This window comes from Bombina bombina, chromosome 1, assembly GCF_027579735.1.
Source record: "Bombina bombina isolate aBomBom1 chromosome 1, aBomBom1.pri, whole genome shotgun sequence".
Classification (NCBI taxonomy): Eukaryota; Metazoa; Chordata; class Amphibia; order Anura; family Bombinatoridae; genus Bombina; species Bombina bombina.
In genome coordinates this window covers 1,388,946,883-1,388,971,938 of record NC_069499.1, presented here as the reverse complement: position 1 = coordinate 1,388,971,938, position 25,056 = coordinate 1,388,946,883, and the positions used below count along the sequence as shown (strand labels likewise).

The following is a 25,056-nucleotide window of genomic DNA, read 5'->3' as shown; positions in this document are numbered from 1 at the left end:
TCTAGCCCAAATTGTTTACTATACCTTTAAATGTCCCTTAAAATGCATGTCAGGGGAATCAAAAGACAAAAAAAGGTGGGACCCAGTGCCAATCTGTTAATTAGATTAACTTCAGATGCGTCTTTTGTGTTTTGTTTTGTTTATTGTACAGTCAGCTGGGCATATTCTGTTAGATAGTAACTGTGAAATGTAAATTATATACCTGATAAAAGTGTGTATGCTTTGCAATACTACAATCATTTGTGTACAATAGATACGGTTTAATACAGCATATAAAGATAAAGGGTCAGAGCTTCAATTACTTTATAGAGCCTTAGACACATATCTGATCTAAATTACAATGTCATTTATTAGTGCTGCCCATTTTTTTCATGTAAACTCTACATTGTCCTTCAAAATGACTGATAACCTTGTTTATTCTTTTTTTTTTTTTTTTTTTTAACATTGATGCTGATATATTTTAAATGATTCCTTACCTGCTCTTACATAATCTATAAAATAATTTTAAAATGTAAATTAAATAGACAGAATTAGGACGTCTTCATGCAACATTATTCATATATTTTAATCATTTTCCCTATTTCATGCTTTCTATTCTAAAACACAAGCAGTTGTAGCATAACCATAACTTGCATTGTTTTTGTTGTGTGTTTTTATTATCTTGGACTGCATATAAATATATAATGATTCTATGCATATCTTCCAGCAATGCAAGGGTTTAAGGAGTGACCTAATGACGTAATCACCCATTGCTCCGCCTACATACTGGTTCAACTAGTTAAATGCAGGTAAATAGGTAGACAGCGAAAGGAAGTCACAACTTTTTTGCCTTTGCTAATAAGAGAGAACAGACAATATGGGGCTTTGCATCCTGACAAGACGATGACCTCTGGACCTGGTATGTAAATTCACTCTTATTATTATGGGATCAAGTGTCCAACTAGCTGATTCCTCTTAAATTCCTGAAAACAACTCAATTTGATCCTCCTCCCTGTGGTTTGCTAAGCTATTTCCTGTATGTACCAGGTAGAGAGAGAGGGCAGAGGTAAGGAAGAAACGCAGACTGGGATGATATTTAGGAATCTGTACAAAAGGGAATGTAGAATCCTATTGTCCACTACTTATTATGTAATAGAGAATTTTACATAAACATTCCATTGTGAAGTCTCTACCTTCTTAAAAAAAAGTACCTAGACACTTACTTACCTGAAGGATCAAAGTTGTAAATATGTAATTTATTAACAATTATAGTTCTCTTTTCCAAGACGTTTTAAGACAATCTGTTAACTGATTTAAGGGAATTTATTCCATTAGAACTTGGAAAAAATGGAGAAATATCCTGATTGTAGAATATATATAATTATTTTTTTCAACCTAGAAATGTTGATATTAAGTATCTTTAGGGGTATATTTAGATGTTAATAAGCTTATAGAAAAAGTTATGTACTTTTGATTAAGAAAGTTTAACTGAAGTGTTAGAAATTGTAAACAGGTTATGGAAATTTCTTCTGGATTTCTGGAATGTTTTCCTGACTTACCGATATACCAATTACCATTTGTAGCTCATTAGTCATAGACCATGATACAATTATTATTACAATTGTTGTTGTTGTTTGTTTTGTAGATTTTTCTAATGTTTCTAATAATGTTTTATGTATGTTTGTATAATAATCCACACTCATTGGGTTTTAGTCTGAAGTAGGGGTTGTGACCCCAAAATGTCACTGACTTTATGGATTAAATGACTACGTCTCAAACCTAGTGACTGTATATTGTGCTGATTCATTATATATAGACATTGTTGCTGATACCGTAGTAGTTGTTTGTTATTGGATGCAAGTGCAGATAAAACATTTACAATTGAGTGGACTAGTTATATTTAAGTAATGGGCTATTAGCTTTATTTTTCTGACTGGTAAATGATCGTTTCTACCTGTACTTGTGTGTGTCTGTGTGTAGGTATGTATGTTTATGTGTGTATTTATGTATGTGTATGTGTGTGTGTGTGTGTGTGTGTGTATGTGTGTGTGTGTGTGTGTGTGTGTATTTATGTATATGTGTGTGTGTGTATATATATATATATATATATATATATATATATATATGTGTGTGTGTGTGTATATGTGTTATGGTGGAGATAAAACTGTGAGATTAAAATCTTACATTTCATAAAGTAAGAACCACAAGGATGATTGTATAGCCAATACCACATCTAGGTAATTTGTATACATTGTTACCAATGCACCAGAGAACTCTGGGTAAGACATATATGCAATATCTTACAGGTTTTTGCTTCCATTCTGTGTTTGACCACAAAATTCTCTTTAAAGGTAAAAGGCTGTCCAGAAGTGGATTTGTTTTTTCTGCATTTACCCCATAAATGGATTCTGTGGTCATACACAGTATATTGCATTCACACACCAACTGTTGTTCTCACAGGTCAGCTTGATTGCCCATCTTTATAAAAGTAAAATGTAGAAATGTTTTTTATTTTAAAGGGACATTAAACACAAATTGTAGGCTGCATAATAATGTACCTTCATATCTGAGGATAATGTATGAATAATACAGATTTATTTTTTTCCATGATTATATTGTTTGCTTTTTACTTTTCACTGATTTCCCTGCTCCCAAAAGGAACCTGTTAACCAATCACAAATTAATACACATATATTGGATATGGGCGAGATTTTTTATTTATTTTATTTTTGCACATATGCAGTTAAAGATATTGGGTTAGCCCTGACCTCTTCTACTAATTCACCTTAGTTAAAGAGACATGAAACCCAAAATGCTTCTTTAAATATTCAGATAGAGTGTACACTTTTAACCATTAAAGGACCGGGCATTTCAGACTAAAACTTCCCCAAAAGACCAGCATTTTTAGCATTTTTGTGATCACTCCAATTAAATAGAAATAGAGCCTTGTTTGTTTGTTTTTATTTACCTATCAAAACTATACTGTATATATATATATATATATATATATATATATATATATATATATATATATATATTTATTTTTTTTAGAAAGCCCAAAGTATTGATCTAGGCCCATTTTGGTATATTTCATGCCACCATTTCACTGCCAAATACGATTATATTAAAAAAAATTGTTAACTTTTTCACAAACTTTGGAGGTACTCACTGAAATTATTTACATACTGCTTGTGCAGTCATAACACAAATTGATATAAAAGCTTCTCTGGGATCCCCTTTGTTCAGAAATAGCAGCTTTAGTGTAAAGATTACCCTCCCACCTGACATTTTCCACTCCCTGATCCCTACCTGATCCCTCCCAACAGCTCTTACCTTCCTCTGCCAGTATGCAGTTTTAGTCCTTTTTTAAAAAAAAATTATTTGTTTAGGTATTCATGCATTGTTGATTGACATTTTGATCGACTTACGTTTTGTTTTTTATTCTTTGTTATAATTTTATTTTTGTCATGTTAATGATCTATTTGAACAAATAAAAAGAGTTGTCTTTGTTGACCACATAGTAGTATACTTTTATTATTTCCTTTTCTATCATTGTCTATAGCTAGCACTAGCTAGAAGAAAATGTAACAAGAACAGTTTGAGATGTATTTTACAGCAAAAAGCAGACAAATAAATAATTAATGCACACTACAATAATCTTTTACTTTGAATAATGAAACATTTTATGAGGATTTAGTAAGTGCTCAAGCACCAATATATATTTAAATGTGATACAATATAATAAGCACTAAAATGTATTTATCTAATAAAGTGATCAATTCAAAAGTATATATATATATATATATATATATATATATATGTGTGTCAATAGTTCTTCCTTAAATTAAATAATATTAATATGGTAATTCTGCAAAAAACGTCCACAGTTTACAGTAAATATTTGGATGGTCAAATGCTTACTCACATTTACTGGTGCTAAATATAAATTATATTTCAAATTTGAGCCTGTTTTTCTCTGTCTCAGACACCATTGAAAAGAGGTTATATCAATGGAGCCTGTCTCCGACGTACATTTTGCCACACTCTAGTGTCTTTTTTTTTCTATATAGGATAGATCGCGTTTCTCTAGTAAATATTTGGTCATCTCAGTATTTACTTTAATTGGAAGTTTCTACAATTTTGCATTATATGTGTTTTTTTTCTACACTTTTTTGGTTCAGGGAGATCAAGGAGAAAGAAATATCAAGATTATTTACATTATAGAAGAAAGGTGAACACTTTGTGCTGTATACATTCATCTTGTACTTATTATTAGATTGTAGCACTTATTGCATTCTGTGTACCAGTTTTAATTATATAATAATAGGTTATTTGCATATGAATATACACAAGAGGCTGACAAAGGACTGAAATATTAGTGCTGGCATTAATCAGGCACTAGCTAGATGGAACTAGACTTAATTGTAATCGCATAACTGATTAGTATAAATGCTATAGCTGTAAAAGCTGCAACTACAAATTAAAAAGACAAAGCACATACAAAAGGATGTAAATTAATTTTAGGGGTTTTAAAAATATTTTTTATGCAAATAGTATATAACAGCAGTTAAGCTTAGCATTTCATCATACAGATAGAAACAAAATAATGTGTTGAAAGTATATTACAAAGCGTTTTTAATGTATAATCAAACATTTTTTCTCCAACATTGGTGTGTCCGGTCCACGGCGTCATCCATAACTTGTGGGATATTCTCCTCCCCCACAGGGAAAGGCAAGGAGAGCACACAGCAAGAGCTGTCCATATAGTCCCTCCCAGGCTCCGCCCCCCCAGTCATTCTCCTTGCCGCTCTGAACAAGTAGCATCTCCTCGGGGATGGTGAGGAGTTTGTGGTGTTTAGTTGTAGTTTTTTATTCTTCTATCAAGTTTGTTATTTTAAAATAGTGCTGGTATGTACTATTTACTCTGAAACAGAAACAGATGAAGAGTTCTGTTTAAAAGAGGATTATGATTTTAGCAGACAGTAACTAAAATCAGTTGCTGTTCCCACACAGGACTGTTGAGATGAGAGAACTTCAGTTGGGGGGAACAGTTTGCAGACTTTTCTGCTCAAGGTATGACTAGCCATATTTCTAACAAGACCATGTAATGCTGGAAGGCTGTCATTTTCCCTCATGGGGATTGGTAAGCCATTTTCTTAGTCTCAAACAGAATAAAGGGCTTATTATGGGCTATACACTGGTAGACACTCTTAAGGGCTAAATCGATTGCTTTATTTAAGTATTATATGCAGTTTGAAGTTGAATTTCACACTTTTATAACATTGGGGAACGTTTTTTAGCACCAGGCACTTGTTAAGACACCTTCCCAGTCAGGAAGGGCCTTTCTCTGTAGTAGGCAGAGCCTCATTTTCGTGCCATTACTGTGCAGTTACTTTTGAGTACAGTACATGCAGCTGCATGTGTGTGGGTCTGGAATCCACTAAAAACGTTCCTAGAAGGCTTCATTTGATATCATATACCCCCCTGGGATTGGTGAAGTCGCAGCAAAGGCTGTAGCTGGGACTGTAAGGGGGTTAAAATTAAAAACGGCTCCGGTTTCCACATTTTAAGGGTTAACAGCTTGAAAATTGGGGTGCAATACTTTGAATGCATTAAGACACTGTGGTGAAAATTTGGTAAAGATTGGATAATTCCTTCATAGTTTTTCACATATTCAGTAATAAAGTGTGCCCTGTTTAACATTTAAAGAGACAGTAACGGTTTTGTTTTAAAACGGTTTTTGTGCTTTATTAACCAGTTTAAGCCTGTTTAACATGTCTGTACCTTCAGATAGATCATGTTCTGTATGTATGGTAGCCAATGTGGTTCCCCCTTCAAATATGTGTGATAATTGTGCCATAGCGTCCAAACAAAGTAAGGACAGTACTGTCACAAATTGTAAAGTTGCCCAGGATGATTCCTCAGATGAAGGAAGTAGACATAGTTCTACATCATCTCCTTCTGTGTCTATACCAGTTATGCCCGCGTAGGCGACCCCTAGTACTTCTAGCGCGCCAATGCTTGTTACTATGCAGCAATTGACGGCAGTAATGGATAACTCCATAGCTAATATTTTATCCAAAATGCCAGCATTTCAGAGAAAGCGCAATTGCTCTGTTTTAAACACTGTAGAGCAGGAGGGCGCTGATGATAATTTTTCTGTTATACCCTCACACCAATCTGAAGTGGCAGTGAGGGAGGGTTTGTCAGATGGGGAAATTTCTGATACAGGAAGAATTTCTCAGCAGGCAGAACCTGATGTTGTGACATTTAAATCAAAATTAGAGCATCTCCGCGCATTACTTAAGGAGGTGCTATCTACTCTGGATGATTGTGACAATCTGGTCAACCCAGAAAAATTGTGCAAGATGGACAAGTTCCTTGAGGTCCCGGTGCACCCTGATGCTTTTCCGATACCTAAACGGGTGGCGGACATAGTGAATAAGGAGTGGGAGAAGCCAGGCATACCTTTTGTCCCTCCTCCTATATTTAAGAAATTGTTCCCTATGGTCGACCCCAGGAAGGACACATGGCATACAGTCCCTAAGGTCGAGGGGGTGGTTTCTACTCTAGCCAAGCGCACGACCATTCCTATTGAGGGCAATTGTGCTTTCACAGATCCTATGGATAAAAAATTGGAGGGTTTGCTTAAAAAGATTTTTGTACAGCAAGGTTACCTCCTTTAACCTATTTCGTGCATTATTCCTGTCACTACAGCGGCGTGGTTCTGGTTCGAGGAACTGGAAAAGTCGCTCAGTAGGGAGACTCCGTATGAGGAAGTCATGGACAGAATTCACGCACTTAAGTTAGCTAATTCCTTTATTTTAGACACCGCTTTGCAGTTAGCGAGGTTAGCGGCGAAAAATTCAGGGTTTACAATTGGGGCGCGTAGAGCGCTCTGGCTAAAGTCTTGGTCGGCGGATGTATCTTCCAAGACAAAATTGCTTAATACCCCTTTCAAAGGTAAGACCCTTTTTGGGCCAGAATTGAAAGAGATTATTTCAGACATCACTGAGGGAAAGGGCCATGCCCTCCCACAAGATAAACCTTTCAAGGCTAAGAATAAGTCCAATTTTCGTTCCATTCGCAATTTCAGGAACGGACCGGCTTCCAACTCGGCAGCCTCTAGACAAGAGGGTAACGCTTCCCAGACTAAACCAGCTTGGAAATCAATGCAAGGCTGGAACAAGGGTAAACAGGCCAAGAAGCCTGCTGCTGCTACCAAAACAGCATGAAGGGGTAGCCCCCGATCCGGGACCGGATCTAGTAGGGGGCAGACTCTCTCTCTTTGCTCAGGCTTAGGCAAGAGATGTTCAGGATCCCTGGACACTAGAAATAGTCTCTCAGGGTTTTCTTCTGGAGTTCAAGGAACTACCCTCAAGGGGAAGGTTCCACATGTCTAACTTATCTTCAAACCAAATAAAGAGACAGGCATTCTTACATTGTGTAGAAGACCTGTTAAAGATGGGAGTGATACACCCAGTTCCAACTGTGGAACAAGGTCGGGGGTTTTACTCAAATCTGTTTGTAGTTCCCAAAAAAGAGGGAATTTTCAGACCAATTCTGGATTTAAAAATTCTAAACAAATTTCTCAGAGTTCCATCGTTCAAATGGAAACCATTCGAACAATTTTATCTACAATCCAGGAGGGTCAATTTATGACTACCGTGGATTTAAAGGATGCGTATCTACATATTCCTATCCACAAAGATCATCCAAGGATTTTCACAAAGGTGCTAGGGTCCCTTCTAGAGGTTCTAAGACCAAGGGGTATTGCAGTGGCACCTTATCTGGACGACATTCTAATCCAAACGTTGTCTCTTTCCAAAGCAAAGGCTCATACAGACATTGTTCTAGCCTTTCTCATATCTCACGGGTGGAAGGTGAACGTAGAAAAGAGTTCCCTGTCTCCGTCGACAAGAGTTCCCTTCTTGGGAACGATAATAGATTCTTTAAAAATGAAGATCTTCCTGACAAAAGTCAGAAAGTCAAAGCTTCTAAAGCTTGTCAAGTTCTTCACTCTATTCTGCAGCCTTCCATAGCTCAGTGCATGGTAGTAGTAGGGTTGATGGTTGCAGCAATGGACATAGTTCCTTTTGCTCAAATTCATCTAAGACCATTACAACTGTACATGCTCAAGCAGTGGAATGGGGACTATACAGACTTGTCTCCAAAGATTCAAGTAGACCAGATGACCAGAGACTCACTTCGTTGGTGGTTGTCACAGGATCACCTGTCTCAGGGAATGAGTTTCCGCAGACCAGAGTGGGTCATTGTCACGACCGACGCCAGTCTATTAGGCTGGGGGCGCGGTCTGGGATTCTCTGAAAGCTCAGGGTCTATGGTCTCGGGAAGAGTCTCTTCTCCCGATAAACATCCTGGAACTGAGAGCGATATTCAATGCTCTCCGGGCTTGGCCTCAACTAGCGAAGGCCGGATTCATAAGATTCCAGTCAGACAACATGACGACTGTAGCTTACATCAACCATCAGGGAGGAACAAAGAGTTCCTTGGCGATGAGAGAGGTATCCAAGATCATCAAATGGGCGGAGGATCACTCCTGCCATCTATCTGCAATTCACATCCCAGGAGTAGACAACTGGGAGGCGGATTATCTGAGTCGTCAGACTTTCCATCCGGGGGAGTGGGAACTCCACCTGGAGGTTTTTGCCCAGTTGACTCAATTATGGGACATTCCAGACATGGATCTGATGGCGTCTTGTCAGAACTTCAAGGTTCCTTGCTACGGGTCCAGATCCAGGGATCCCAAGGCGACTCTAGTGGATGCATTAGTGACGCCTTGGTCGTTCAACCTAGCTTATGCATTTCCACCGTTCCCTCTCCTTCCCAGGCTTGTAGCCAGGATCAAACAGGAGAAGGCCTCAGTGATTCTGATAGCTCCTGCGTGGCCACGCAGGACTTGGTATGCAGACCTGGTGAATATGTCATCGGCTCCACCATGGAAGCTACCTTTGAGACAGGATCTTCTAGTGCAAGGTCCATTCGAACATCCAAATCTAGTTTCTCTCCAGCTGACTGCTTGGAAATTGAACGCTTGATTTTATCCAAGCGCGGGTTTTCAGATTCAGTGATAGATACTCTGGTCCAAGCCAGAAAACCTGTGACTAGAAGGATTTACCATAAAATATGGAAAGGATATATCTGTTGGTGTGAATCCAAGGGATTCTCATGGATTAATATTCCCAGGATCCTCTCCTTTCTAACAAGAAGGTTTGGATAAGGGATTGTCAGCGAGTTCTCTAAAAGGACAGAGATCTGCTTTATCTGTCTTGTTACACAGACGACTGGCAGCTGTGCCAGATGTACAAGCTTTTGTACAGGCTTTGGTCAGAATCAAACCTGTTTACAGACCTTTGACTCCTCCCTGGAGTCTAAATTTAGTTTTTTCAGTTCTTCAAGGGGTTCCATTTGAACCCTTACATTCCATAGATATCAAGTTACTATCTTGGAAAGTTCTGTTTTTGGTTGCTATTTCTTCTGCTAGAAGAGTTTCTGAACTATCTGCTTTGCAGTGTGATCCACCCTATCTGGTGTTCCATTCAGATAAGGTTGTTTTGCGTACCAAGCCTGGTTTTCTTCCAAAAGTTGTTTCCAACAAGAATATTAACCAGGAAATAGTTGTCCCTTCTTTGTGTCCGAATCCAGTTTCAAAGAAGGAACATTTGTTACACCATTTAGATGTAGTCCGTGCTTTAAAGTTCTATTTAGAAGCAACAAAGGATTTCAGACAAAACTTCTTTTTTGTTTGTCGTTTATTCTGGTAAGAGGAGAGGACAAAAAGCTACTGCTACCTCTTTCTTTCTGGCTGAAAAGCATTATCCGATTGGCTTATGAGACTGCCGGATGGCAGCCTCCTGAACGAATCACAGCTCACTCTACTAGGGCTGTGGCTTCCACATGGGCCTTCAAGAACGAGGCTTCTGTTGATCAGATATGTGAGGCAGCAACTTGGTCTTCTCTGCACACTTTTGCCAAATTCTACAAATTTGATACTTTTTGCTTTTTGATACTTTTTGCTTCTTCGGAGGCTATTTTTTGGAGAAAGGTTTTGCAAGCCGTGGTGCCTTCTGTTTAGGTAACCTGATTTGCTCCCTCCCTTCATCCGTGTCCTAAAGCTTTGGTATTGGTTCCCACAAGTAATGGATGACGCCGTGGACCGGACACACCAATGTTGGAGAAAACAGAATTTATGCTTACCTGATAAATTACTTTCTCCAACGGTGTGTCCGGTCCACGGCCCGCCCTGGTTTTTTAATCAGGTTTTAAAAAATTCTCTCTCTATACACTACAGTCACCACGGCACCCTATAGTTTCTCCTTTTTTTCTCCTAACCGTCGGTCGAATGACTGGGGGGGCGGAGCCTGGGAGGGACTATATGGACAGCTCTTGCTGTGTGCTCTCCTTGCCTTTCCCTGTGGGGGAGGAGAATATCCCACAAGTAATGGATGACGCCGTGGACCGGACACACCGTTGGAGAAAGTAATTTATCAGGTAAGCATAAATTCTGTTTTTTCAAAAAGTAATTTTTTAATTAATTTCTATTTTTTGTTTTGGGGTGCAGATGTTTCACTTTCAAGAGTCATTGTACATTAGATTTTTCTTTGCATAAATGTTTTGTAGATCTAATTATATAGCCCATCTCGAAGTGTAAATGTATAGTTTTGCTTATTTTTAAATAACAGTGTGCTGACTTCTAACCAAGCCCCAATGTTTTAGATGTATACTGATGTCTACAGACTCCTGCTTGCTCCTGTTTGTATAATGGGTCTTTTCATATGCAGGGGGAAGTGTCTGCTCTTCCGGCTTTTTTCGCCCATTTCAGTCTATCCTGAAGTAGTGCTCAATTGGGAGCTTCTACGTACATTTTTAAAAGGTTTTATACTGAATTTTTATAGCAGTATCTGTGCATATTTTTCTTTATAGTAGTGTCTATTACATGCAGTTATTTGAAAATTGGTGTAAACTGTCCCTTTAACTGACATTGAATTATTGAACAACATTTTTCAAGTCACAAAAAGGGTTCCATAGAGCTTTGATCATTTACATACTTTTTGGGGGGTTTAATCGTATGAATTAATATTTTCTCGATAATATATTTTTTCCAACAATAAAAATCTATAGCATTTTATAGGCCACTTCATATAAACAGTAATTAATTACAACATACCTACTTGTCCTGCTCACTGATACATAGAACTTGATACTACTCTATCTACAAATCCCCAAATCCAGAAATATTCTGAAATCCAGACTTTTTAGGTGTACAGGAGCTGTAGGAGTTCCAGTGATTAAAGTGATGGTAAACTCTCCCATTTTTTAAAATCAGATCTGGAATGTAAGCGCTATTTTAGATGGAGTTTAATTCATTAGCTGTAATGAAGATGCAGTATAATATGCTTTTTAATATAGATATGAAATTCAAATACTGCATGCTCCTCCGCCCACTTCCAAAAGTAAAATTTTCTGTGAGCTAACAGATTGAATTGTTGTCCAATCAGCGCTCTCCCCATATGGCACTTTTGTTGTAGCTAGAGCATTGATTGGAGAGTAATTCAATCATTTAGCTGACAGAAAAATTGACTTTTGAAGTGGGTGGTGTAACGTGGGGTATTTTAATTTCATATTTATATTAAAAACTAAGTTATAGCGCATCTTCATTGCACATGAGGAATAAAACTCCATCTAAAATAGCGCTTACATTCCAGATCTGATTTTAAAAAGGGGAGAGTTTACCATCACTTTAACTAATCCTTCTAATCCTAAAAAAAAAACTGTCCACAAATCTGCATTGGAGGTAAAATTATAACATATAACCAATGTGGCTGCAAATATGCCAAGGGGGTAAAAAAGTAAAAAAAAAATTAAAAGCAAAATAATAATTAATAAAAGAGAAAAAAAAACTTACTAAAAAAGAAACAATTAAAACAGTTTTATTTTTGTGTAAAATAAAATATAAAGAAACTGAAAACATATTCTGATGACATTATGTGTACAAATTTATTGAAATTATATCAAACTACCTTTATATTGCATGTATAAGCAGTAGTCTAACATGTAAATATTGTATAAATTACATAAAATAATGTTATTTACACTTGTACCCATCACCTCTACAAACTGTCCCATTTTAAAGATGCAAATATACAAATATTCTGTAAATCATTTTACAATCCTAAACAGTTTAGATAAAGGGTTTTGTATTTGTAATTGTAAAACACTTTTTATACCTTTTTGCCAGCAAAATCCACTACAAAAATTATGACTTTATGAACGCTGTTCAGTAGGTAGAGCCCTAAAGCTTAATTACCTCCTGCACACATTCTTAGGCTGAATGACAACTCCAAATTAAAAACCCACACATGCATTTCATCATAAGGTGTGGTGGTTTTTAATCAGAACCTCCCATTGCTAATAAAGCCTGATTTCCACTGATTGCTTACAAGAAAGCGGATATTTTCCAGTTCAAACCCTTGTCTGAAAGAGGTGTGCCTATTGTGTGGCGTTTTATAAGAGAATTAACAAATTAGCTATTATTGCAGTTTCACTTTTTTAATACAGAAGTTAAAGGGACAGTATACACCAATTTTCATTTAAACATGAAAGTATGTTGCATTATTTACTACATAATTAAATATTTTATTTTACAATGACAAAGCGATTAATGTCCCTTTTAAGTCTTGAATCATCACATCACTCCTCTTAAAAATCTTCAGTTTCAGAAACACATCATTCTGAACTCGTCGTCACCACATAAAAATGGATATGGTCTATTGACTGTAACTTTCCTAATTGGAACCTTTTACAGTGCAGACGTTTAGGGGACGATTTATGTACCTGCGAATGCTGCTGTTTCCGCGCGAGCCTTTAGGCTCGCCAGAAACATAAGTTAAGAAGCAGCGGTCTTAAGACCACTGCTCCTTAAAGGGACAGTATACACCAATTTTCATATAACTGCATGTAAGAGACACTACTATAAAGAATAAGATGCACAGATACTGATATAAACATCCAGTATAAAACTGTTTAAAAACTTACTTAGAAGCTGTCAGTTTAGCTCTGTTGAAGAAGTAGCTGGAAAGCCCACTGCAAGTCGGAAATAAGACACTGCCCCTCCCCCTTCTTTTGCATATGAAAATACCCTTTACACAAACAGGAGCAAGCTGGAGAAGGTATCTGTCAGTATTCTCCTAAAACTTTGGGGCTTGGTTAGGAGTCTTAAAATCAGAGCAATGTTATTTAAAAATAAGCAAAACTGTCCATTTAAAAAAAAACAAAAAAAAACTTTTTGGGCTATATAAATATATCATCTACAAAACATTTATGCAAAGAAAAAATGAGTGAATAATGTCCCTTTAACTCGTCCACTACCTCTAAGGCGACGGACCGCAATCATCCCAATCAGATACGATCAGGATGATTGACACCCCCTGCTAGCGGACGATTGGCCGCAAATCTGCAGGGGGCGGCATTGCACAAGCATTTCACATGAAATGCTTGTGCAATGATAAATGCTGACAGCGTATGATGTCGGCATTTATCAATGTCGGGCGGACATGATCTGCTACATCAAATCATGTCCGCCCGCATCTTCATAAATCAGCCCCTTAGACACAATCCATTTGTCTTTTAATGGAAATTGTAATCCCCTTAAAATGTGTAATGACTTAAATAATAGCAGCGTTGTCATTATTATTTATTTCGCTTAGCTCTGCTTTAAAGTACTTAGAAATGTATGCTTGTCCCACACTCCCTAGAGAAGCTGGAGCTCACATTTGCTGTAATTGCCTGGCATATTACAATATGATTGTTTGAGCTAATGCACACACTTATCCACACTTAAAGGGGACAATGCACTTTAAAAAATTGTTTTCCCTAATGTGTCTCCAATCACTTGTTATAGCAGCTGGATAGTTTAAAATGAATGGAAATGTGTTCCTTTAGGTATATTTCTGTAGATGAAATAGATGTTTCAGCTAACTGACAGCACAAACCAATAAAGAGCTAGATTACAAGTGGCGTGCCTGCGCTATCTTGTGGCCATATTACAAGTTGAAAGTAAATCATACGAGCACAAACTAAATTTTCACTTGTGGGGTTAGCACAACTGAAATCCTTGCGTAATGGGTTAGGGGCTAGGCTGACCATCTTGCCGCTTTAAGAAGGAACACATATGAAAAATACATATGTCAGGGTTCTTATAAAAAAACATTTCTTTAAACAGCCCTGAAAACAGCCCTGACATATGTATTTTTCATATGTGTCCCTTTTTAAAGCGGCAATATGGTCAGCCTAGTTAGGGCTATATACAGTTGCATCAACACACAACATAAATACATTAAAATAAAGTATTTCACTCATATATACACTATCTAATAACAATTATTCACATAAGTATTAAAAATAAAAGTTAAAAGGGTTCAAAGGTATATGGTATATGACAAGGTATTTGAATGGAAAGGGCTATAATGAATATATATACACACATACATGTCTAAATATGTCTATGCTTGTATATATACATATGAATAAATGTGTATATATATATATATATAAATATATAAAATGTGTATATATGTATATACACATATAAACACATATATACACATATGTACAGTATATATATATATATATATATATATGTGTGTACAGTATATATACTTTGTGGGCCTTTCCACTCAAATACCTGAAAACAAGAAAAAAAAAATTATTCAATTGTAATATTTAATAATGTGTTTTATTAATGTTTATGTACTGTATATATTTTACATTTTAATGTTCACATAGGGGAAAATTTTCTAAGTATTTTTAAATAGATATTCCAATATGTAACTGTATATACTTATACCTATATGTATTCATATAGATATATAGGTATAGATATATATATATTTTACAAAAAATAAATTTTATATATAGATACTGTATATAACATTATCTTCTATGTGAAGAACATTGGAATGTAAAATACTTTCGGTTAGCGTTATAGATTGAATGCAGGTTAGCGCACAAACGTTAAAGGGACAGTCTACACCAGAAATGTTATTGCTTAAAAAGATAGATAATCTATTTATTACCTATTCTCCAGTTTTGCATAACCAACACAGTTATATTAATACACTTTTCACCTCTGTGATTACCTTGTATCTAAGCCTCTGCAAACTGCCCCCTTATTTCAGTTATTCTGACAGACTTGCATTTTAGCCAATCAGTGCTGGCTCTTAGGTAAATCTACGTGCGTGAACACAATCTTATCTATATGACACACATGAACTAATGCCCTAGTGGTAAAAACTGTCAAAATGCATTCAGATTAGAGGTGGCCTTTAAGGTCTAAGAAATTAGAATATGAGCCTACCTAGATTAAAAAAAATGTCAAAATGCATTTGGATAAGAGGCGGCCTTCAAGGTCTAAAAAAATAGCATATGAGCCTACCTAGGTTTAGCTTTCAACTAAGAATACCAAGAGAACAAAGCAAAATTGGTAATAAAAGTAAATTGGAAAGTTGTTTAAAATGACATGCCCTATCTAAATTATGAAAGTTTATTTTGGACTAGACTGTCCCTTTAAGTGTTAGTTTGTTTTTCAGTTTGCACACTCCATTGAAGACTATGAGGAAAAGTAGTTAATGCGGTTGTGGTATCTGAAGACCTCTAGCTAGTGTGCGTCGGCTTTCGCTTCCGCATAAATATTTCTTTCATGTAATTGGCAAGAGTCCATGAACTAGTGACGTATGGGATATACAATCCTACCAGGAGGGGCAAAGTTTCTCAAACCTCAAAATGCCTATAAATACACCCCTCACCACACCCACAGTTCAGTTTTACAAACTTTGCCTCCTATGGAGGTGGTGAAGTAAGTTTGTGCTAAGATTTCTACGTTGACATGCGCTTCTCAGCTTTATTTGAAGCCCGATTCCTCTCAGAGTACAGCGAATGTCAGAGGGACGTGAAGAGAGTATCACCTATTGAATGCAATGATTTTCCTAACGGGGGTCTATTTCATAGGTTCTCTGTTATCGATCGTAGAGATTCATCTCCTACCTCCCTTTTCAGATCGACGATATACTCTCATATACCATTACCTCTACTGATAACTGTTTCAGTATTGGTTTGGCTATCTGCTATATGTGGATGGGTGTCTTTTTTGGTAAGTATGTTTTTTATTACTTAAGACACCCCAGCTATGGTCTGGCACTTTATGCATTTATACAAAGTTCTAAATATATGTATTGTACTTATATTTGCCATGAGTCAGGTTCATGTATTTCCTTGTGCAGACTGTCAATTTCATATTTGGGAAATAAACATATTAAGAAATATTTTTTTCTTACCTGGGGTTTAGTCTTTTTTCAAATTGACTACTTTTTTCTTACAAATTGTGGGCAGCATTAGGCCCGCGGGTGCGCCAAATGCTAGACTTTATTCTTGGCGCGAGAATTTTTTGGCGTGAAAAGTACGTCCGTATTTCTCTTACGTTGTGCGTCATACTTGGTACCAAATTTTTCATTAATTTATACCCCATTGCTGTTTGCCTCTTGCCTTTCTCTATGTCAGAGGGCTATGCTGTTTGCATTTTTTCCCATTCCTGAAACTGTCATATAAGGAAATTAATAATTTTGCTTTATATGTTGTTTTTTTCTTTTACATTTTGCAAGATGTCTCAATCTGATCCTGCCTCAGAAGTATCTGTTGGAACTTTGTTGCCTGACATTGGTTCTACCAAAGCTAAGTGCATTTGTTGTAAGATTGTGGAAATTATATCTCCGAATGTCATTTGTAATAGTTGTCATGATAAACTTTTACATGCAGAGAATGTATCCATCAGTAATAGTACATTGCCAGTTGCAGTTCCTTCAACTTCTAATGTACATGATATACCTATGAATTTTAAAGAACTTCTCATAAAGTTGATAACATTTCAAATGACCGACAACATAATGATTTATCCTCCTCTGATGAGGATCTATCTGATTCAGAAGATCCCTCCTCAGATATTGACACTGACAAATCTACTTATTTGTTTAAAATAGAGTATATTTGTTCTTTGTTAAAAGAAGTGTTAATTACTTTGGATATTGAGGAAGCTAGTCCTCTTGACATTAAGACTAGTAAACATTTAAATGCTGTTTTTAAACCTCCTGTGGTTACTCCAGGGGTTTTTCGTATTCCTGATGCTATTTCTGATATGATTTCTAAGGAATGGAATAAGCCAGGTACTCCTTTTATTCCTTCTTCAATGTTTAAAAAACTGTATCCTTTACCAGCAATTTCTATAGAGTTTTGGGAAAAGATCCCCAAAGTTGATGGGGCTATTTCTACTCTTGCTAAACGTACCACTATTCCTATGGAAGATAGTACTTCTTTTAAAGATCCTTTAGATAGGAAACTTGAATCCTATCTAAGGAAAGCCTATTTATATTCAGGTCATCTTCTCAGGCCTCAAAAGAAGTAGTTTTCCAGCCTCCAGTTAGATTTTAAAAAGACCTTTATTAATTTCTTACAGGGTCCATCATATCAACCAACAACGTTTCAAACCTATACCAGGTTCTTAATCATGTTATCATCATCTTCTCAGGCCTGCAATTTCTTTGGCTGATGTTGCGACTGCATCAACTTTTTGGTTGGAGAATTTAGCGCAACAAGAATTGGATTCTGACATATCTAGCATTGTTTGCTTACTGCAACATGCTAATCATTTTATTTGTGATGTCATTTTTGATATTATCAAAATTGATGTTAGATCCATGTCTTTAGCTATATTAGCTAGAAGAGCTTTATGGCTTAAATCTTGGAATGCTGATATGACATCTAAGTCTAATTATCTCTTTCTTTCCAAGGTAATAATTTATTTGGTTCTCAGTTGGATTCTATTATTTCAACTGTTACTGGAGGAAAGGTTTTTTTTCTTTTTTTTCTCAGGATAAAAACCTAAGGGTAAATCTAAGGCTTCTAACCGTTTTCGTTCCTTTCGTCAAAATAAGAAACAAAAATCTAATCCTTCCCCCAAGGAATCTGTTTCCAATTGGAAGCCTTCCTCAAATTGGAATAAATCCAAACCTTTTAAAAAACCAAAGTCAGCATGAAGGTGCGGCCCTCATTCCAGCTCAGCTGGTAGGGAGCAGATTAAGGTTTTTCAAGGGTATCGAAAAGGATTCAGAGTAAGACCTCCTGTGAGAAGGTTTTTTTCTCTCACGTATCCCAGCAAATCCAGTAAAAGCTCAGGCTTTCCTGAATTGTGTTTCAGACCTGGAGTCTTCAGGGGTAATCATGCCGGTTCATTTTCAGGAACAAGGTCTGGGGTTTTATTCAAATCTATTCATTGTCCCAAAGAACGAAAATTCATTCAGACCAGTTCTGGATCTGAAAATTTTGAATTGTTATATAAGAGTACCAACTTTCAAGATGGTGATTATAAGGACTATTCTGCCTTTTGTTCAGCAAGGACATTATATGTCTACAATAGACTTGCAGGATGCATACCTTCATATTCTGATTCATCCAGAACATTTTCAGTTCCTGAAATTCTCTTTTCTAGACAAGCATTACCAATTTGTTGCTCTTCCATTTGGCCTAGCAACAGCTCCAAGAATCTTTTCAAAGGTTCTAGGTGCCCTACTCTCTGTAATCAGAGAGCAGGGTATTGCGGTGTTTCCTTATTTGGACGATATCTTGGTACTAGCTCAGTCTTTACATTCTGCAGAATCTCACACAAATCAACTAGTGTTGTTTCTTGAAAAACATGGTTGGAGGATCAATTTGCCAAAAAGTTTCTTGATTCCTCAGACAAGGGTCACCTTTTTAGGTTTCCAGATAGATTCAGTATCCATGACTCTGTCTCTAACAGACAAGAGACGTTTGAAATTGGTTGCAGCCTGTCGGCACCTTCAGTCTAAGTCATTCCCTTCAGTGGCTATGGGCATGGAAGTTTTAGGCCTCATGACTGCAGCATCGGACGCGATTCCTTTTGCTCATTTTCACATGAGACCTCTCCAGCTTTGTATGTTGAATCAATGGTGCAGGGATTATGCAAAGATATCACAGTTAATATCCTTAAATCCCAATGTTCAACATTTCCTTGGTGTTATCATCCTGCTTACATGTTCCCGCCTCTAGTTCTTCTTCCAAGAGTGATATCCAAAATCATCATGGAACAATCGTTTGTGTTGCTGGTGGCTCCAGCATGGCCACACAGGTTTTGGTATGCGGATCTTGTTCGGATGTCCAGTTGCCAACCTTGGCCACTTCCGTTAAGGCCGGACCTACTGTCTCAAGGTCCGTTTTTCCATCAGGATCTCAAATCATTAAATTTGAAGGTATGGAAATTGAACGCTTAGTACTAAGTCATAGAGGTTTTTCTGACTCGGTGATTAATACTATGTTACAAGCTCGTAAATCTGTCTCTAGAAAGATTTATTATCGAGTTTGGAAGACCTACATTTCCTGGTGTTCTTCCCATAAATTCTCTTGGCATTATTTTAGAATTTCTAGAATTCTACAGTTTCTTCAGGATGGTTTGGATAAGGGTTTGTCTGCAAGTTCCTTGAAGGGACAAATCTCTTTTATTTCACAGAAAGATTGCTAAACTTCCTGATATTCACTGTTTTGTACAGACTTTAGTTCGTATTAAGCCCATCATTAAATCAATTTCTCCTCCTTGGAGTCTTAATTTTGTTTTTTCTTAATTTTTCGGTTTGAGCCTATACATTCTTTGGACATTAAACTACTTTCTTGGAAAGTGTTGTTCCTTTTGGCCATCTCTTCTGCTAGAAGAGTTTTCTCTTGTAAGGTGTATCCAGTCCACGGATCATCCATTACTTGTGGGATATTCTCATTCCCAACAGGAAGTTGCAAGAGGACACCCACAGCAGAGCTGTAATATAGCTCCTCCCCTAACTGTCATAGCCAGTCATTCTCTTGCAACTCTCAACAAGCAAGGACGTTGTAGGAGAGAGTGGTTAAATATAGCTAGTTTATTTTCTTCAATCAAAAGTTTGTTATTTTTAAATAGTACCGGAGTTGTGCTATTTTATCTCAGGCAGTAAATAGAAGAAGAATCTGCCTGAGGTTTCTATGATCTTAGCAGGTTGTAACTAAGATCCATTGCTGTTCTTACATATGTCTGAGGGGATTACACAGATGAGGTAACTTCAGCGAGAGAATGGTGTGCAGTTTATTCTGCTATCAGGTATGTGCAGTTATAATTTTTTCTAGAGATGGAAAACACTAGAAAATGCTGCTGATACCGGATTAATGTAAGTTAAGCCTGAATACAGTGATTTAATAACGACTGGTATCATGCTTACTCCCAGGGGTAATACCCTTATGATATTGCACTATAAAACGTTTGCTGGCATGTTTAATCGTTTTTATATATGCTTTGGTGATAAAACTTTATTGGGGCCTAGTTTTTTCCACATGGCTGGCTTAAATTTTGACTAGAAACAATTTCCACTGTTGTAGTATAAAAGTTACAGTTGGTGCAGTTAAAATTACAAACTGTGACATCCAGTTTCCCTCAAAGGCCCTCTGAATGCTATAGGACATCTCTAAAGGGCCCAAAGGCTTTCCAAAGTTGTTTACTGGGGAAGGTAGGGCCACAGCTTGCTGTGGCAGTTGGTTGTGACTGTTAAAAAACGTCTATTTCGTTTTTTTGATCCGTTTTTTTTAACTAAGGGGTTAATCATCCATTTGCAAGTGGGTGCAATGCTCTGTTAGCCTATTATACACACTGTAAAAATTTCGTTTGATTTACTGCATTTTTTCACTGTTTTTCAAATTCTGACAAAATTTGTTTCTCTTAAAGGCACAGTACCGTTTTTTATATTTGCTTGTTAACTTGATTTAAAGTGTTTTCCAAGCTTGCTAGTCTCATTGCTATTCTGTATAAACATGTCTGACATAGAAGAAACTCCTTGTTTATTATGTTTAAAAGCCATGGTGGAACCCCCCTTAGAATGTGTACCAAATGTACTGATTTCATTTTATGCAATAAAGATCATTTTCTGTCTTTAAAAAATTTATCACCAGAGGAATCTGACGAGGGGGAAGTTATGCCGACTAACTTTCCCCACGTGTCAGACCCTTTGACTTCCGCTTAAGGGACTCACGCTCAAATGGCGCCAAGTACATCTAGGGCGCTCATAGCGTTTACTTTACAAGACATGGCGGCAGTCATGGATAATACACTGTCAGCGGTATTAGCCAGACTACCTGAACTTAGAGGTAAGCGAGATAGCTCTGGGGTGAGACAAAATGCAGAGCATACTGACGCTTTAAGAACCATGTCTGATACTGCCTCACAATATGCAGAAGCTGAGGAAAGAGAGCTTCAGTCAGTGGGTGATGTTAATGACTCAGGAAAGATACCTGATTCTAATATTTATACATTTAAATTTAAGCTTGAACACCTCCGCGTGTTGTTTAGGGAGGTTTTAGCTGCTCTGAATGACTGTGATACCATTGCAGTGCCAGAGAAATTGTGTAGACTGGATAAATACTTTGCAGTGCCGGTGTGTACTGATGTTTTTCCAAATACCTAAAAGGTTTACAGAAATTATTAATAAGGAATGGGATAGACCAGGTGTGCCGTTCTCTTCCCCTCCTATTTTTAGAAAAATGTTTCCAATAGACGCCACCATACGGGACTTATGGCAGACAGTCCCTAAGGTGGAGGGAGCAGTTTCTACTCTAGTAAAGCGTACTACTATCCCTGTCGAGGACAGTTGTGCTTTTTTTAGATCCAATGGATAAAAAATTAGGTTACCTTAAGAAAATATTTATTCAACAAGGTTTTATCCTACAGCCCCTTGCATGCATTGCCCCTGTCACTGCTGCTGCGGCGTACTGGTTTGAGTCTCTGGAAGAGGCTTTACAGGTAGCGACTCCATTGGATGACATACTTGGCAAACTTAGAGCACTTAAGCTAGCCAATTCTTTTATTCTGATGCCATTGTTCATTTGACTAAACTAACGGCTAAGAATTCTGGTTTTGCTATACAGGCGCGCAGAGCACTATGGCTTAGATCATGGTCAGCTGACGTGACTTCAAAATCTAAGCTACTTAACATTCCCTTCAAGGGGCAGACCCTATTCGGGCCTGGTAGAAGGAGATTATTGCTGATATCACTGGAGGAAAAGGTCATGCCCTTCCTCAGGACAGGTCCAAATCTAGGGCCAAACAGTCTAATTTTCGTGCCTTTCAAAACTTCAAGGCAGGTGCGGCATCAACTTCCTCTAATAATAAACAAGAGGGAACTTTTGCTCAATCCAAGACGGTCTGGAGACCAAACCTGACCTGGAAAAAAGGTAAGCAGGTAAAAAAGCCTGCTGCTGCCTCTAAGACAGCATGAAGGAACGGCCCCCTATCCGGGAACGGATCTAGTAGGGGGCAGACTTTCACTCTTTGCCCAGGCGTGGGCAAGAGATGTTCAGGATCCCTGGGCGTTGGAAATTATATCCAGGGATATCTTCTGGACTTCAAAGCTTCCCCCCAAAAGGGAGATTTCACCTTTCACAATTATCTGCACACCAGATAAAGAGAGAGGCATTCTTACACTGTGTACGAGACCTCCTAGTTATGGGAGTGATCCATCCAGTTCCAAAGGAGGAACAGGGACATGGTTTTTACTCAAATCTGTTTGTGGTTCCCAAAAAAGAGGGAACCTTCAGACCAATTTTGGATCTAAAGATCTTAAACAAATTCCTCAAAGTTCTGTCGTTCAAGATGGAAACTATTCGTACCATCCTACCACTGACCCAGGGGGGTCAATATATGACTACAGTGGATCTAAAGGATTCTTATCTTCACATTCCGATACACAAAGATCATCATCGGTTTCTCAGGTTTGCCTTTCAAGACAGGCATTACCAGTTGTAGCTCTTCCCTTGGGATTAGCTGCAGCCCCAAGAATCTTTACAAAGGTTCTAGGGTCGCTTATGGCGGTCCTAAGGCCGCGGGGCATAGCAGTAGCCCCTTATTTAGACGACATCCTGATACAGGCGTCAAACTTCCAAATTGCCAAGTCTCATTCGGACGTAGTACTGGCATTTCTGTGGTCGCATGGGTGGAAAGTGAACGAGGAAAAGAGTTCTCTATCCCCACTCACAAGAGTTTCCTTTCTAGGGACTCTGATAGATTCTGTAGAAATGAAAATTCACCTGACGGAGTCCAGGTTATCAAAGCTTCTAAATTCCTGCCGGGTTCTTCATTCCATTCCGCGCCCTTCGGTGGTTCAGTGTATGGAAGTAATCGGGTTAATGGTAGCGGCAATGGACATAGTGCCGTTTGCACGCTTACATCTCAGACCGCTGCAACTATGCATGCTCAGTCAGTGGAATGGGGATTACACAGATTTGTCCCCTCAACTGAATCTGGACCAAGAGACCAGGGATTCTCTTCTCTGGTGGCTATCTCGGGTCCATCTGTCCAAAGGTATGACCTTTCGCAGGCCAGATTGGACAATTGTTACGACAGATGCCAGCCTTCTAGGTTGGGGTGCAGTCTGGAACTCCCTGAAGGCTCAGGGATCGTGGACTCAGGAGGAGTCTCTCCTTCCATTAAATATTCTGGAACTAAGAGCGATATTCAAGGCTCTTCAGGCTTGGCCTCAGTTAGCAACTCTGAGGTACATCAGATTTCAGTCGGACAACATCAAGACTGTAGCTTACATCAACCATCAAGGGGGAACGAGAAGTTCCCTAGAGATGTTAGAAGTTTAAAAAATAATTCGCTGGGCAGAGATTCACTCTTGCCACCTATCAGCTATCCATATCCCAGGTGTAGAGCACTGGGAGGCGGATTTTCTAAGTCGTCAGACTTTTCATCCGGGAGAGTGGGAACTCCATCCGGAGGTATTTGCACAACTGATTCATCGTTGGGGCAAACCAGAACTGGATCTCATGGCATCTCGCCAGAACGCCAAGCTTCCGTGTTACGGATCCAGGTCCAGGGATCCCAAGGCGACACTGATAGATGCTCTAGCAGCGCCCTGGTCTTTCAACCTGGCTTATGTGTTTCCACCGTTTCCTCTGCTCCCTCGACTGATTGCCAAGATCAAGCAGGAGAGAGCATCAGTGATTCTGATAGCACCTGCGTGGCCATGCAGGACCTGGTATGCAGATCTAGTGGACATGTCATCCTTTCCACCATGGTCTCTGCCTCTGAAAGAGGACCTTCTACTTCAGGGTCCTTTCAACCATCCAAATCTAATTTCTCTGAGGCTGACTGCCTGGAGATTGAACGCTTGATTTTATCAAAGCGTGGCTTCTCCGAGTCAGTTATTGATACCTTAAGACAGGCACGAAAGCCTGTCACCAGGAAAATTTACCATAAGGTATGGCGTAGATATCTTTATTGGTGTGAATCCAAGGTTTACTCATGGAATAAGGTCAGGATTGCTAGGATATTATCTTTTCTCCAAGAAGGTTTGGAAAAAGGATTGACAGCTAGTTAAGCGTCTGGCAGATGTTCCAGACGTTCAGGCATTTTGTCAGGCTTTAGTTAGAATCAAGCCTGTGTTTAAACCTGTTGCTCCACCATGGAGCTTAAACTTGGTTAAGGTTCTTCAAGGAGTTCTGTTTGAACCTCTTCATTCCATAGATATCAAGCTTTTATCTTGGAAAGTTCTTTTTTTGGTAGCTATTTCCTCGGCTCGTAGAGTCTCTGAGCTATCTGCCTTACAATGTGATTCTCCTTATCTGATTTTTCATACGGATAAGGTAGTCCTGCGTACCAAACCTGGGTTCTTACCTAAGGTAGTATCTAACAAGAATATCAATCAAGAGATTGTTGTTCCATCCTTGTGTTACACAATCTGGACGTGTTCCGTGCTTTAAAGTTTTACTTACAAGCTACTAAAGATTTTCGTCAAACATCTGCTTTGTTTGTTGTCTACTCTGGACAGAGGAGAGGTCAAAGGGCTTCGGCAACCTCTTTTTCTTTTTTACTAAGAAGCTTAATCTGCTCAGCCTATGAGACTGCTGGACAGCAGCCTTCTGAAAGGATTACAGTTCATTCCACTAGAGCTGTGGCTTCCACTTGGGCCTTTATAAATGAGG

General features: G+C 38.1%; 1 protein-coding gene across 1 annotated transcript in view; it reads left to right on the top strand.

The window, feature by feature from the left end:
- Positions 1-777: 777 nt before the first annotated feature.
- TMEM79 (transmembrane protein 79) overlaps positions 778-25,056 on the top strand; it is a 70,482-nt gene continuing 46,203 nt past the window's right edge. Inside the window, exon 1 of the mRNA XM_053695671.1 lies at positions 778-898. The gene's annotated coding sequence lies outside the window, so the exon portion shown is untranslated. The remainder of the gene's footprint in view (positions 899-25,056) is intronic.